The sequence below is a fragment of the Bubalus bubalis genome, chromosome 10 (assembly GCF_019923935.1).
Source record: "Bubalus bubalis isolate 160015118507 breed Murrah chromosome 10, NDDB_SH_1, whole genome shotgun sequence".
NCBI lineage: Eukaryota > Metazoa > Chordata > Mammalia > Artiodactyla > Bovidae > Bubalus > Bubalus bubalis.
In genome coordinates, this window is record NC_059166.1 from 76,435,773 (window position 1) to 76,452,932 (window position 17,160).

Genomic DNA, 17,160 nt, shown 5'->3' on the forward strand with positions numbered 1-17,160 from the left:
GGAAGGAATTTAGAGAAAGCGTCAAGCAAATGGAAGGGTAAAGATAGAGCTCATGTGGAGAGTATTTCTGAAGAGAAATAAAATTCTTAGTAAAAAGAACTAAGATGGGACAAATGTGGATAATTTTGACTTGTGAAAGGGGAAAAGGAAAGGAATTCATGCCTGATGACGTTAGTTTCTGTGAGTCAGTGTCATCTGCTGAGAAATAAAGGGTTAGAGGTTAGGATGACATCTTGAAGAAAGTCCTGAAAGTTTCACAAAGCTGCAGAAGTAAAGAGAGAGGCAGCTTCTTAAGCAAGTGCAGAGTTTCGCTGAGAGGCCATCGAGGCTTAGAGACTATGAACTTGCAGTAACAAACCCACTTACATTACTTAGCATAATCAAAGGGGGAAAAACTAAAGAACTCCAAATACACCTCCCCCAACATACAAATAAAAACATTCCCTCTCAGGTTAACAGGTTGCTGCTGCTGCTGCTAAGTCGCTTCAATCGTGTCCGACTCTGTGCGACCCCATAGATGACAGCCCACCAGGCTCCCCTGCCCCTGGGATTCTCCAGGCAAGAACACTGGAGTGGGTTGCCATTTCCTTCTCCAATGCATGAAAGTGAAAAGTCAAAGTGAAGTCGCTCAGTTAAGTCTGACTCTTTGCGACCCCATGGACTACAGCCTACCAGGCTCCTCCATCCATGGGATTTTCCAGGCAAGAGTGATGGAGTGGGTTGCCATTGCCTTCTCCAGGTGAACAGGTTAGCGGGCAGTTATTCACCATGAGGCCACTTACAGATTCAGGGTGATGGCAGCTCTATTATCTTTATGTGGCTCCTCTCCAGTTGGCTGGAGAGGGGAATGGCAACCCACTCCAGCATTCTTGCCTGGAGAATTCCATGGACAGAGGAGCCTGGTGGGTTACAGTCTATGGGGTCACAAAGAGACACGACTGAGTGACTAACACACCTCCAGTTGGCAAAGACGGGAAAGGTTGACGAGGCTATATGGGTCAAGCCTGGAAGTGGCATAGAGCACCGCTGCTTCTACTCCACGGTGAGCATGTAATTCTTGGTCATACCTGTCTGTAAGGGGAGCGAACTGGGGCTGGCCTCAACTAGGCCTCCAGTCCTCCAGTCCAGTCCTAGGACTGAATCTCTGCCACAGGCCTATTTTTGAGTCCTCCACAGACATGTTAATAGACTGAGCACCGGAGCAAAGAAGTAGGTAGCTGGCCTGAAATCTCTGGGCAAGTGTAGCCTTCAGGAAAAATTTTGGCTAAACTTAAGCCAAGGCGAGGATAAACAAAGAGCAATAGAGAGATGACAGTTTGGGAGAAAGTATATGATTGAAAAGGCCTTTATTTTAAGTAGTGTGTACGGATTACCGTACATATTTATAAATCAATCTTTTTGCATTCAGGATGTGGATTACCCTTAACAGCTAAACACAGGAAGAGTTGTGATACACTATGAATATGCATGTGAATGAATTACAAAGACATACCTACCAAGAATTAAATCATTTCAAATGACTTGATATCGGGACATTTGACTTCCATTTTTATAAGCAGTTTTTTTGTTTTCTTTTAGCATTTGTTTATCCAAATCTCTTCTCTTTCTCTCTACTTGACAAAGGGGGAGTACTACCATCCAAATGTGCCCCTGCAGAGTATTTCATCAATTCCAATTAAAGATGTATTTTACAGTTGTCACTGATATATGACTTTGAGAATATGAACTGCTATATAAATGTTAAATGTTCCCATCCTCATGAAAATCACATTTCACCTCAGAGCCGTGTCTGGTTTTGCTATTCATTATTCATTTGAAGTCAGAGTTTTCCATTTCCAATATTATAATTAATTTGAATATTATTAAATGTTGTCACAAATAGCAGATTGTCAGCTTTCCTTGACCTCCTAATGTGTATGTATTCATTCTCATTTTAAATAGTTTATTTTTATTCTTCATCTCCTTCAAAACAAAACAGAACCATTTGCTCTGGGTCTCTAAAAATTCCATTTAACAAAATAGATCCATTCCTCCTTCTTCACTCTGTACCCTTTCATTTAACAGGAGTTATTTTCTGTCTTACACGCCCCCAACAGTGTCAGCCTGACTACCTGAAAGCCAACGCATGTAGGATTTGCATTAGGAAAAAAGTACGTGTTTTGTCAACTTTACATCCCACACAGAAATCGTGGGCTCTAAGTTTAGAACAGAATTTCAAACCAATATAAGTGGTATTTCATGCCGGGGACAAATTGGAGTTGTGAAAGACACTGGGGATATAAATTCATACTATCTTGGCACAGTCAGTAAGCTGAATATATGATTGGATATGAAGAATAATGTAGAGAGTATCCTGGTCCCAAAATGTATCACCCAGTAGGAAAGCCTGTTATATACAAATCAAAGGTTCAGTCCTATCATTTAAAATTGAATTTGAAACTTTTCTATTAAAAGGCAAATAACATTTGGAATACAAAATTAAGTTAGCAATTGGAAGGCAATACCCATCAGAGTCGGAAAAGCCACATTTTTCGACAACTGTGCCATTTTGTACACTTTGCTTATTTATTAGAGCATCTTTTTCTATAAGCCTGTATACAGTCTTATAACCTTCTCCAATGCAGCATTCCATGCAGCCACTACAGTTCATCCTGGTTGGCTCTGACTATGAACTTCGACGTCTTCCCAGGTGGCGCAGTGGTAAAGAATCCACCTGCCAATGCAGGAGATGCAAGAGATGTGGGTTCAATTCGTGGGTTGGGAAGAGCCCCTGGAGTAGGAAATGGCAATCCACTCTGTATTCTTGCCTGGGAAATCTCATGGACAGAGGAGCCTGGTGTGATATAGTCCGTGGGGCCCCAAAAGAGTCGGATACAACTGAGCACAAGTAAGAAGTATGAACTTAATAGCTATGCCATGAGTCTGGGAAGGGATTCAGAAGGATGGGTTTTGAGGGTTGAGACCCCACTGGAAAGACTAATAGGGGCATTTCTAATGCCAAACTTCAAGAACCTCTAAATTTAGGGGCTGCTGTACATAAGTGCTCAGAATTATAATCTGCAGAGACAATCAATTCTGACAATTCACTATCTCATTGGAACTATAAAAATCAGCAGTTACTTCAGCTGGTTCGAATTAGAAGGATATATAATTTTGTTTTTGCTTTGGAAATGTCGTGGACTACAGACACATTTGATTTAGTCACTGATTGCATTTACATTCCACTAGATTAATCTGGTAGCATCATACTTTTTATTTTTAACAGAAAGCTTAAAAGCAAAGGAATGGAAAGGAAAAATGTTATTAGAAGAAAAAAATTATTACACACTCATTCACTGGCGGGGCACTTATTTCAAAGTGTGATTAGTTTAGTGGTGTTTAGGACATGTAAGTTTATAGTTTTTAGGATCTTAGAAACAGATGAAGCTAATTTGGTCATTTTACAGAGGAAAGGACCGAGTGTTGGAAAGGCTAACTTGTAGCCTGGTGGGCTACAATTCATGGGGTTGCAAAGGGTTGGACACGACTGGGTGGCTAAGCACAGCACAGCTCCTAAGTCCTAAAAAGAGGTAGATGGCTTTAAATATCTTTGAACCCAGGGATGTGACAGTATCACCGGTACTTTATTTTTCAGTTCTGTTCTTTGCTATATATTTACTTAATTATCTCTCACTTTGTAAAGACATGTTCTGTGTGATCAAGTGGGCATTTTCCATGTGGGCATGGCTATATAAATAGCCCCTGCTTCACTCAGGTCAATTAAGATTACAACTCTAGAAGAAAGAGACAGCTGCCTTTTCCCAATATGTATATATAAATATTACTGGGCAGAACTCATTGATCTGGCCTAATCACATCCTAACTTAATCTCTGTGACCAGGAGAGTGGGACACTTTGATTGCTGCAAGCCAATCTTTTGTGGCTGGGGAGTGGCTCAGTACAGTAATTGAGAGCCTCATCAGAAATCTCCAGGACAAGGGAGAGGGGAGGGCAGAGAGAACAGTTGCCCAGAGAGGATGATGCTATTGTCAGAAGACAGTGAGGAATATTAAGCTGACCAGGACAGATGTCTCCTTGATTGTGAGTATCACTACACGCACACACACACACACACACACACACACAGAGTCATACATACTTCTTCCCAGATATGTATACCAATACAACTACCTCATGTACAGTTAAAAATACGCCTACCTCTTCCTCTAAACAAAAATCACGTCACTTGATTCATCTCCGAGTGATGAGAAATACTCTTGACCTGGTCGACATGTGTATTTTAGTAATTATGAATCTAAAGTTAAAAATAAATGTAAATGATCTATACTCAACATACAATGATGAGAAGAGATAACCTCCTTAAGATGAAAACTGAAGTAACATATAGTTTGTCCCTGGTCCAGAATGTCTTGCATAGTTTGGAAGGGAACAAGGACTAATTCATTGTTTCCATTTTTTTTTTTGAAAAATAACACAACAAAGGTGCCATCATAACATCTTAAAACTGCAGTCTCTCCTTAGCAAAATCCTCACCCTCTTTTCTGTATTCTCTTTACCTTTGTGCTTTCCTGAGGATTGGTTTTCCTTTGAAGACACATTTTCTCCCTTAGTCTGTCAAATAGGGGTCATATTTTCTCTTGGACCTCAAGGCCTGGAGAAGTTCTAGGTGTCACTCTTACTTCTCGTTATTTTTTTCTAGAAAGGTTTCTCCTCCTTTTTTCCAAAATGCTTGTTTTTACTGTCTCTCTTCTGGTCAACATCATCATTTTATGTCCCAATAACTTTCCTTGAAAAACACAGCTACCTATAAAGCCCCCACTGCTTAATCTATTTGCACATATTGCCCACCCTCATAAATCCACCCACTAGGAGATACAGGCCCGAAGAGGCCTAGGAACTGCAGGCTGTTGGGAAATGACTGTGTGTATTAATAGCGATAGTATTTAAATGTGTATTACATAGCAAGAACCATGCTTCACAGATTACCTCGTGTAATCCTAGCTGTCTTCTCCACTTTTCTCTAAGGTTCATTAGAGCAAGGACTCTGTCTCTCCTACTCGCAAAGCCATACTGTATCTCTAACACCTAGCATAGTATCAGGGCATTGATGAGTCGTAATGAAAATAAAATAAATACTGAGATAGAACTGAAAATGAACTTGGGCTAAAAATATAAAATGACATCTCTTTCCCAATATTTACTTGAACCTTTTAAGACTGGATTATTTTGAATGGTTTTGTGTTTGTCGAAAGGCTTTCCTAATTGAATTAGAATATTACCGTTAAACAAACATGTCTCATGAAATTGGATTCAGTTTCAGTGCCTTTTTTTTTTCCCCTTATTTGGTATAATGGGTTTTTATATGAAAAGCAATTCCACTTCTAGAAATGTCAAATGGGGTAATTTGTACCAATTCTCTCACCAAGACAACAAGAAAAGCTGGCCAAAATATTTTTAAAAGCTTATATTTTACAACTAATAAAACAATGCAGATTGGTGTGATCCGTTGAGGACAGAGGCTCAGCTGATGAGCGTCTCTTTCCTTGAGATTATTTGTTATTTCGGAGGGGGCAACTGAAGGTTAGGCTGAGCTCCACTTTTGACAGTCTTCACACACTAGGAGAACAGAGGTTTGGAGCACACCTCTCACAAAAGAAAACAGACCTGATGAATACCCCTCACGGAAAGGCGCTACCTGTGAATCCAAAACAGCAAAGAATGAATCCAGAATAGGCTTCCAAAGGGACTACAGCTCAGTCTCATATTATATTGAATCTAAAAATTATATTAAGGTAATTCTGAAAGCCTATTTCCCCAAGACATTTGGCCAAAGTCATAATGGTAATAATAATAATAATAAATCCTCTGTAGAGGAAAGTAATAGCCTAGGGCAGATATTATTTCTACCAATTGTTTGCAAAGATGGTTTAAAGACACAGTTGAAAATACCCAGGCAAAAAGACAGAAGACAACATGAACCAGCAAAAGCAGAAACAACAGGCATTTGTAAAAGACTCTGAAATCCTTTGATATTAGAAATATCAGATAGTGACTTTAAGATAATTGTTTCTTACTATGTTCCTGGTCACAAAAGACAAGATGGAGAATTCTGAGGGAGAACAAATAACTATAAGAAAATGGAAATCGTAGAACTGAAAAAATACAATAACTGAAATTAAAGACTCACTTGACAGGTTTTAGAGCAGATTAAGCAAAGACTGAAGTGGGAGAAAACAGAAATGATGGTGTACAAGACAAAGATGATCGAAAGAATGTCTATTACGTGTATAATTAGAATTCTCAAAAGATTATGAGAGACTAATTGATAACTTCTCAGATTTGAAGAAGAAAGTCATCAAGACATAAAGTCAAGAAGCTTGAAGAACCTCAGGCAGAATGAATGCAAATAAACCACTCTCTTTACTGGCTGAGTAACAGAACCCACTGCATAGCACAGGGATCTCTGCTCAATATTATGTAACAACCCAAAAGGGGAAAGAAGTTGAAAAAGAATTGATATATGTATAACTGTATCCCTTTGCTGTACACCTGAAACTAACACATTGTTAGTCAATGATAGTTCAACATAAAATAAAAAGTTATTTCCTGAAAAAATAAATAAACCACTCTCAGGCACATCAGGAAAGCCAGAGATAAAAAGGGGAAGAAGTTTTAAATAGAGCAAAAGAAAACTAGGAATTTCACCTTAAAAAATGCATCAGTTGAGATTAACAGGTGATTTTTACACAGAAGAAGTTCATGATAACCATGATATCAAACCAGGCATGAACACTACAGGAAAGAGAAATTAAAAGTTAGCCAATTTCTTTATAAATACAGATGTGAAAATTCTAAATAAAAATTAGTAAACCATCCCAGCAATATATAAAAGGATAATACATCCATCCATATCCAGTTTAGATTGGTTCCAGGAATATAAATTTGACTTAACATTAAAAAATCATTAATATAATTTATAACCAAGCAAAAGAGAAAAAGTATATGACCATATAAATATAGAAAAATATTTTATATAATACAATATTCTTTGGTGTATGTGTATGTGTTTACAATATTAAAAATCTTCTTTATTGTTTTTAACTTTTTTAAACTTTTAATTTTATATTGGAATATAACCAATTAACAATGTTGTAATAGTTTCAGATGGACAGCAAAGGGACTCAATCATATATATACATGTATCCCTTCTCCCCCAAACTCCCCTATCATCCAGGTTGCCACATAACATTGAGCAAAGTTCCCTGTGCTATACAGTAGGATCTTGTTGATTTTCCATTTTAAATATAGCAGTTGGTACATGTCAATCCCAAACTCCCTAACTATCCCTTCCCTCCTCAAGAATCATAAAGGAATCTTCTCTAATCGAATAAATGGCCATTACACAAAACCTAGAGCAACCAATTTATCTAATTGTGAAATGTTGAAAGCTTTCCTTGTAAAAGTGGGAATAAAACACAAATATTTCTATTTAATATTGTACTGGAGCTTATAATAAATAATAAGGAACAAAAAGTAAACTGTTAATAGATTTGAAAGGAGAAATACAGCTATTATTAATCATCGCTGACATGATGGTGCACATAGAAAACACAAAATAACCTCTAGATAAACTATTAGAAATAATAAGTTAATTAGGTGAAAATTCATAAAATAACTTTTGGAAACCAGTGTTATTACTAATTCTAATCTGAAGCACATATCCAATATAAATGCAAGCACATATATTATATGTGCCACAAGAGATTTCTATAAAAGTGGTCTTAGCAGTATTGTTAGTAATAGCCAAATACTGAAAACAAACCGAATACTCATGAACCATAGAACAGAAAAACTGTGGTATATTTATACAATGCATTACAATTCAGTAAGGAAACTGAACAAATTACAACTGAGTGCAACATCATAGATAAATTTCATAGGCTTATGTTGAGTAAAACAAGCCAGACAGAAAATATTATTCTATTTGTATACTTTTTTAAAAAAATAAGCAAGTATAAATTGTAACACTTAAGAATGCATGTTTAGACAGACATTTGTCAAATAAATCGAGGCAGCAATTACCATTTAGAAGGAGTCAATCTTTTAGAAAGAGAAAAGGGTAACTATGGACAGTGGAGGGGTGGGGGATGAGATGCTGGCAATGTTCTATTTTTTGATCTGCATGATCACTGCATGAGTATTTATTTGCTTTGTGTTGAATCACATGCATGTCTTAAAAATATTTTTCTACATGTACTATAGATTTCATAATTGCAATATTTAAAACAAAATAAAGGAGGATTTTTCAAGTTAAACCAGGGGCAACAAGAAAGATAGCAATGGTCTTGTGCTGTTGCTGGAATATAAATTGATATAGCCACTATGGAGAACTGTAAGGAGATTTCTTTAAAAACTAGGAATAAAACTACCATATGACCCAGGAATACCACTACTGGGCATATACCCTGAGAAAAGCATACTTGAAAAAGACACGTGTACCCCAATGTTCATTGCAGCACTATTTACAATAGCCAGTGCATGGAAGCAACCTAGATGTCTAGGGACAGATGAATGAACAAAGAAGTTGTGGTACATGTATACAATGGAATATTACTCTGTCATAAAAAGGAAGGAATCTGAGTCAGTTGAACTGAAGTGGATGAACATAGAGCTTACTATACAGAGTAAAGTTAAGTCAGAAAGAGAAAAACATATATAGTATATTAACACATTTATATGGAACGTAAAAAAATGGTACTGATGAACCTATCTGCAGGGCAGGAGTAGAGATGCAGATGTAGAGAATGAATTGGTGGGCATGCAGTGGGGGGAGGAGAGGAATTCAGACAGTAGCATTGAAATATATCTATTACTATGTGTAACATAGATAACCAGTGGGAATTTGCTGCATGACACAGGGAGCCCAGCCTGGTGCTCTGTGACAACTTAGCAGGGCGTGATGGAGTGGGAGGTAGGAAGGAGGTTCAAGAGGGAGAGGACATATGTATACCTATGGCTGATTCATGTTGATGTATGGCAGAAGCCAACACAACAAGGCAAAACAATTCCTCCAATTAAAAATAAATTTCAAAAATGGAAAGGTAGCAATGGCAATGGTTTAAGGACAGGGCCAGGAATAAGAGGAGATGAGCAAGGCGCTCACTTTGGGTGCAAACGTTAAAACTCACTAACCATAAATAAATACTCTTTTAATGTATGGCTACTGTTCAGTCACTCAGTCCTTTTCTACTCTTTTGTGGCCCTATGGACTGTAGTCCACCAGGCTCCTCTGTCAGTGGGATTTCCTAAGCAAGAACACGGGTGGGTTTCCATTTCCTTCTGCAGGGGATCTTCCTGACCCAGGATCAAGCCCACATCTCCTGCATTGCAGGCAGATTCCCTACCACTTAGCCACAAGGGAAATCCCTTTAATGTATTAAAAACTTAATGCAAAAATTCAAGATGAACGAAAATATCAAAAGGATCAATAAAAAAGAACAAATATGAAGACAGGATCAATACAGACCAGGCACTGTTTTGAGCTTTTACTTATATTAACTGATTTAATCCATACAGAACTCTATGAGATAGACTCTATAATTATCCCTTTTTTACTAAGAAGGGACCTCTGGCACAGAGGAAAGTATTTATTTTCCCAAGGTCATCCAGCCAGTCCACGGCAAAGCCTGAGTTCAAACCCAGTTCAGACAGAGAAGCCAAACTCTTAGAGACAGAACTACACCCCACCTGCCCTTTTGCAAAAGTAGTGAAGCAGTCAGATCATGACAGCCATCTGTCTTCCCTGGGTTATACTGGTTCTGACTCCTTCTACTGAGCATATGCCCTCCACATCCTATGTTTGTGACTACTGTGTTCAGAGGACAGATGTAATTAAAAGGACTAAGATTAGGGAAATCCGTATAATTGGGACCTTACAAAATTGTCGTGAAACCTCTCTTTTCTTAAGCATGATTCCTGTGGTGTGGGGCATGTCAATCAGCCAATAAACTCTCCTAGAATTCTCCCTATCAAATGATTCTGTCTGACGACTGTAATTCATGCTGCTCTAGGACTCCTGTGAGGGTTAGAGTAAACATAGTATCTGCTAAACATAGTTGAATTAAAAAAAGACAGATTTATATTAACTAATTTGAAAATTATACCACAGCACATTGCTACACTTTAAAAGCAACTTAGAACTATATAACTTTTCATGTCTTTTTTTGTGTGTAAGGATGAGGGCTAGAGTGGGGTGTATATGGTCTCAGGTTTTATGTACCTTCTGCAGTGCTAACTCATTATTAACCACATGTCATCATTTAGACAGTTGTCTTCTGTTGAAGTAAGTTCAGTTTAAGCCAGACAAAAAGAATTCACAGTATCAGTTTGGGAAAAATGCACAAAACAGCTTAAATTTCAAAGGTAGCTCAAAAATTAATGAGTCCTGGTCCCCTCAAGGTGCAATAGTATGCTTTGAGGAAAGAAAAAAAGAAAGAAAGAACAGAAAAAAATTAGGGAACTAAATAATTCCAATGAATATTAATGAAAGATGGGTACATTTCAAGCAGAGCTTCGTATGTAGAAAGGAAATAGAATTTGTAAGAGAGTAAGTTTCAATAAACAGTTATTTATAGATATGGGGAAAATGAGTTCTGCTGAATTTCAATCCTTCTTAAGCTGTGACAATGTCCATTTTTTTCAAACACATCAAACTTTTTGAGAAATAAAGTTTGCTATAGGCTGCCAATATATCTCCCTAGAACATAAAAAATTCCATTAAACAACTACTTTTAAAGTATCTTTTCTAAATAGTCAGTTTGATGGTTTCACAGAACTATAACCCTGAGCCTACATTGAGAATTTTTTAAATTGCCATCAAGTCTTTAGCCACTCTGCTTTCTGTTTTAATCTAACTGTGGCATAAATAATCACTGTAAAAAAAAAAAATGAGAGTTCTACTGCAGAAATACTCTCTACATGACAATGATGAGAGTAGAGTTGAGAAGGTGGCACTGAAAAGTGGAGATGAAACACTCAGTACTCCACATAGAGGTGGTGACGGAGTGAAGGCAAGACCCAGGCTATCGATCACAGTAGGAAAAATCAGAAATGCTTTAAAGTGCCACTGTGAGGAAGTCACAGTTTTCTATTCTAAACTTAAATTAGAAACCTGAGAAGCAAATTTCTCTCAGGCTCATTTTGAAATATTTTAGAATGAAAATTAATAGACAAAATGTCAGGTCCAAGACTTTAGAAAAATCTTTGTGATACTCAGTTGGGCCCCAAAGCCTTTCAATTCATCTCCTCCTCATTATTTTTTTTTGTAACAAAAGGAGCTATTTTTGACTGTAAGTGTTTCCATGCCACCATCTCTGACTGTTAAGCCAGAGATGGATCTGTCAGAGCTGTCAATATCTTTCTGTGTTTGAGATTTCAGCCTTTCATCCATCTGAACATATAAACGCAGAGCTTGTGTGCTTTGCAGTTTTGTTTTTTCATGAGCATGAATGCAAAAGAAACTGAGCTAAGAATGGCAGCTACAACTCTTCTGACGAAAAAAAAATAATGCAAAGAGGGCCAATTTTTAAAAGAGGGAAAATGTTTGGGGCATAAGAGGTTTTGTGACTCTAGCAATATGTTTCTCTTTTCCGAATTGTTACTCATTACTGTCAATCACCTTCCTATCCTAGAATGCTAGATCCTGTCACTTGCTTTTCCAAATGCAAATAAAAAAAACATATGTCGTTTCAATCCAATCTTCAAGTTCATTTTAATTAGTTCTGGGTTTGTGGTTTCTCCCTCCCCCTTCCCCCCCAGTATTGAGATCTAAGTACATACAAGCAAAAGAGAATACTCACCTAGCTGTGGTTCACAAAATGAAAGCTCAGATCTTTCAAGGAGATAATTTGTGCTGAATGCTGGGAGACGGCACTGAGCTGTGGACCACTCTTTCCAGAAAACGGGTGATGGTCACTGGGGCATACAAATATGAGCCACCATGATGATCCAACCATCCTCTGGATTGATGTTAAATTTTTCCATTCTGTCTCCATAGATTCTCCTTCCTTCAACAAACAGTAGTTGAGTCCTATTCAGGTGCTGAATAGGCCTGGGGATAAAATGGTGAACAAGTTACAGTTTCAGCTACAAACAGATGAAGGCCTCTGACGAGGCATTAGACTAACACTGGTGAAACCATGCAGTTCTCTGGGCCATTACCCCACATTCACTCCTAAAGGGCTCTGTCCATGGGATTCTCTAGGCAAGAATACTGGAATAGGTGGCCATTTCCTCCTCCAGGGGATGTTACCAACCTGGGGGTGGAACCCACAATCTCTTATGTCTCCTGTACTGGCAGTTGGGTTCTTTACCACTAGATCCACCTGGGAAGTCAGGAGCCTATTGCTGCTGCTAAGTCGCTTCAGTCGTGTCCGACTCTGTATGACCCCACAGACGGCAGCCCACCAGGCTCCCCCGGCCCTGGGATTCTTCAGGCAAGAACACTGGAGTGGCTTGCCATTTCCTTCTCCAGTGCATGAAAGTGAAAAGTGAAAGTGAAGTCGCTCAGTCATGTCTGACCCTCAGCAACCCCATGGACTGCAGCCTTCCATGCTCCTCCAACCATGGGATTTTCCAGGCAAGTGTACTGGAGTGGGGTGCCATTGCCTTCTCCAATGCCTTCTCCAGGAGCCTATTAACACATAACAAAAAAAGAACCCGCTTTTGAGAAACAATCAGAAATTCCAATAAGTTTAGTCTTTCAGGTGTTTCATTTTGAAGCCTGGGAAAGACTTAGAGCTTTACCCACACATTGACTATACGGGAGAGATTAGTGTGGGAGAACATGGGAGTCCCCTTACCCCCCAGGAGCTAATGAACTAGATCAAACTAGATTACTGTCCAGCCCAAACTCGATGGTTTGTCACAACCGGAGTAAGGCTTCCCTGCCTATATGGTTCTGCATGACGTGGCCTGAACACCTCTCTGCCCTCCTCTTCCCTCTGACTAATGCTGCTGTCATGAGAGCCTCACTTCAACCTTCAAATATGTCTACGTTGTTCCCACATCAAGATACTAGTGTGTTATTTTTGGCTTGGAATTTTCCTCTAGATCATTGCATGGCTGCCCTCTCCTCACCATTCAGGTCTCAATTCACAATTCTCTGAACTAAAGTAACACCCTCTCTTCTCCTCCTTAGAATCCAGTTAATCTGCCATATTTTCGTGTTTGACTTTCCTTGTTTGCTTTTAGCATTCAGCTGTACCTGAAATCATGTATATGTTTGTGTGTTTATTGAGTGTCTCATAATCCTGTAGTCATTCCATCTTCTTCACTTCTCTTTCTAGGGCTTCAAGTATTGCCTGTCCTCTAAGTGGTCCTTCCAAAAAATTTGTGCTGATTGATGCACTGACTCCTTTATGAAAGAAGAATGAGCAGGAGAGTTTCTATGGGTACCAGTGTTTGGCAGAAACAAGAAATGTATTCTAATGTCACTATAACATCACTGCAAGCAGACTGAAGAAACTCATCATATATGAATTATATGCAGTTCAAAATGATATGTGCTAAGAAGGGAATAAATTCAGATTTTGAGAGGGGAGAAATACCCAGGGAATAATGACATCTCAGCTCAAATTTCAAAGATAAGTAAGATTTGGCCAGATTCTGGAAGAATAAGAGATGAAGAGGGGAGGCCAATTCCTAACCTCCACCCCAACTCTCCACCCCCACCCTCCCAACTGCATATATAAAGCCCAAATAGGTTTGACATTTACCAAGAAAAAAAAAGAAAAACAGTGAAACATAGAGTAATGGCATCATACTGGCATGACAAATAAATGGATAGGTTGATACTGAAAGCAGGGAATCATGTTAGACAGCTGTTGAAGAAACCCAGGGGAGAGATAATAGCATTCTTCAACTGGGGTAGATTCACAGGGTGTGGGTAGAACTGGGTAAACCAAAAGATTTAAAGGTGCTATATTAATAAAATCAATAGGACTTGGTTGATTCGGTGTGAGAATAAACAAAAGGAATATATATATATATATATATATATATATATATTATTTTTTTTAACCCAATTTACCTTAGTAAGCAGAATTGGATGAATCCTGGCACTAATGACTGACATAGAGGACCTTGAAGGAGAGATGAGTTTCAGTAGACAAGATAGTGTTCTTGTTGAGCTTAATTTGTCAGAGAAATAGTCAAGTGGAGATATCTAGGAAGCTACTGGATGTACATTTCTGGGGAAATGCATTTGTGAGTTAGCCTTGAAAAGATAATTAAAGTCAGGGAGCTAATGAGATCATAGAGCAATAGTTTACAAAGGGATAAAGGAATGCAAACAAATGTGGAACCCTATAAAACATGGACATGTAACTTTTTTTTTTTTTAAGGTAAAAGAGCTGGCTATGATGTTTACTTAGAGCAACCAGAAAGATTGGTAGAAAACAAACTGTGTGAATTATAAAAGCCAATGAAGGAGAATATTTCAATAACTATTCAACAATGTCAAGTGATAGGGAAAATCTTAAGTTGGATTAGGTTTCCAAAGTGTTCATGGGATTTAGTGAAGTTGCTGGTTACAGTCACAAGAAAGTTTCAATGGTGTGTTAAAAATGAAAGTGGGTTCCAGAAAATGGCTCCAGAAACCTGACTAGGAAATGGGAGCAAAATATGCCCATAATGAGTAGCGAAAATACTTTAAAGAAATTGGCCATTGTTGTGAGCCAAATGAAAAACTGGAGTAGAAAGAGAGATGGTGAAATATTGTGTCTATGATGGAAAGTAACTTAGAATATTTAAATGATGATGGAAGAAAGCCAGTGAGGAGAGTGATTTTGAAGATATAGGAAAAAGATAATTAATGGGGCAAGATTACTCAGGAGGTGGAAGGAATGGCTATGAAAGACTGAAATAGATTAAATTGTAAGAAGGGACACTTCTTTCTTATGAGAGGATTATAAAAAGAAAGAATATGTGTACGCCAAGTAAATTATACATGTGTGGAATAGCAGAGACGAATAACTAGAAGAACACAGGGAAAATGACAGATGGTATTGATGATATAAATTTTTCAAGGCACTAGCCTATGTAAGTCTGTGATTTCCCTTCAGTGGGGCTCATCTGTCTGAATACAGAAATAAAAAGATGGCAGTTAAATTGGACAAGATTTGGGGGGTTTTGGGTATTCAGATGAAAAGGCAAGATAGCAAGCTAATTAAAACTGGTTAGAGACTGTGATCATATGATGAACTGAAAGTAAAGTAAGGAATAAAATAAATGTTAATGTAAAGTATAAGGCAGTTAACGGGCTGGCAAAATTCCAAAAAGCTGAATATTCTGATTTATCTTACTTTTCATTCTCTTTTTTTAATTCCTTCCAATAAAGTTTCATCCTTACCACTCCATAAAATAATTTTCCCTGTGAAAGCACTCATGATTTGCATCTTGCCAAGTATCAATGAATAATTCTCAGTCCTCACTTCCCTTGATTTCTCAGCAGCATTTGACACATTGATCATTCTCTCTTTCTCAAAATTCTCTTTTTACTTGTATTCCAGAACTGCACACATCTTTAGATCTGCTCCTACCTTATCAGTTACTCCTCAGTACCAATTTCCTATCTATCACCTTTATTTGAATGAGAATTTCTGGAAGCATCCAGAGCTGAATCATTAAGCTTATTTTTTCTTACTCCTTAAGTGATGTCATCAAATCTTAAGGCTTTAGATACTACCTATTTTCTGATAGCTCCCAAATTTACATCTTTAGCACCAATTTATTTTGTTCTCACTCTCCCAACACTTGAACCTACTGAGATATTCAAAATGCATCTCAGACTTAAGCTATGTAAAAGAAATTCTCAATCCTAACCTCAAAACCCATTCCTCCTTCAGCTTTCCTGATTTAATAAATGACACATCAATTAATAAGCTGCTCATGACAAAAACTTAGCATGTTATCTTTGAATTCTCTCTTTTTCTCAGGTCTAATATCCAAATGATCATCATATAAAATTGGTCTTTCCAGCAACATGTACTAAGAAATATGTGGTGCCCATCCAAGATGTCAGGTGTTATTTGATTAGTTCATTTTTGTATGGCTAAACTGTTCTCAAAATTTTGTATGGCTTTGTTATTTAGATGTCCATAACCCAGGGTTAACCGTAGGAATTTGCCTTATATTGGGGAATCATACCCTTAAAATATAAAACGTGATATTTTTCAATTCTGGTTTAGTTGCTTCCTGAGGTTGGACCTTGGTAACCTTAAGAGAAAATAAATACTGATGCCCAGAGACATTTAAGATTTGGTTGATGGGCCATTCATGTTAGGTTCCAAAGTTATAGTTTACAGTTTTAAAAGTATTGGACAAAAACAACTGTCCACAATTTAAGTTAGATACATTTTAAAAAATTAGAATATGATTGTGCCTACAGGAGAAAAACATATGAATCAAAAGCATTGGGGTTTGGGAAGTCCTCAGCAATTGCTTGGAGCTCAGCTTTAGTCTTCCATTGCTCTTGCTTGGAAAATCCCATGGATGGAGGAGCCTGGTGGGCTGCAGTCCATGGGGTCGCTAAGGGTTAGACATGACTGAGCAACTTCTTTCACTTTTCACTTCCATGCATTGGAGAAGGAAATGGCAACCCACTCCAGTGTTCTTGCCTGGAGAATCCCAGGGACAGGGGAGCCTGGTGGGCTGCCATCTATGGGGTCACACAGAGTCAGACACGACTGAAACGACTTAGCAGCAGCAGCAGCAGCTTTAGTCCAGGCAATGTAAGAAACAAGTTGGTGATTCTGGTTAGGGCTGGCTTGGTTAGGACAGCAGGGTCTAGCATAGCTTCAGAATCATCTGGATAGGAGTAAAAAGAAAGGGAAGTTTGGCAAGAAAAGGTTGGGGGGGGAGGGGCAGAGAGGAGCAAGGCAGGTGCAACACTGGCAGGAGTAGAAAGGAGCAGCAGGGAAGCACTGGGAGAACATTTAGAAGTTTCTTTTAGTTCGGTCACTGAGACAATTCAGAATTAGCCTTAGATAATTTGGAATCAATATCCTAGAGGGAAGCAATTTTGAAATTGCTAGTTGTTTAGAGGGCTCAAAATGCCAATTTTAACAAGCTTCCCATTCAGGCCACTTCATCTTACACCTT

General features: G+C 38.2%; 1 long non-coding RNA gene across 3 annotated transcripts in view; it reads right to left on the bottom strand.

Moving 5' to 3' along the window:
* The window catches only part of LOC123327767, a 37,649-nt gene that overhangs the window by 5,298 nt on the left and 15,191 nt on the right, over positions 1-17,160 (bottom strand). Inside the window, exons 4-6 of one of the 3 annotated variants that reach the window (XR_006542470.2) lie at positions 11,859-12,109; positions 6,706-6,792; positions 5,166-5,695 (exon numbers count right to left, since the gene is read on the bottom strand). This is a non-coding gene — a long non-coding RNA (uncharacterized LOC123327767). Of the gene's footprint in view, positions 1-5,165; positions 5,696-6,705; positions 6,793-11,858; positions 12,110-17,160 lie in introns of those variants that run through there. The other 2 variants (XR_006542469.2, XR_006542471.2) reach the window with 2 other exon arrangements.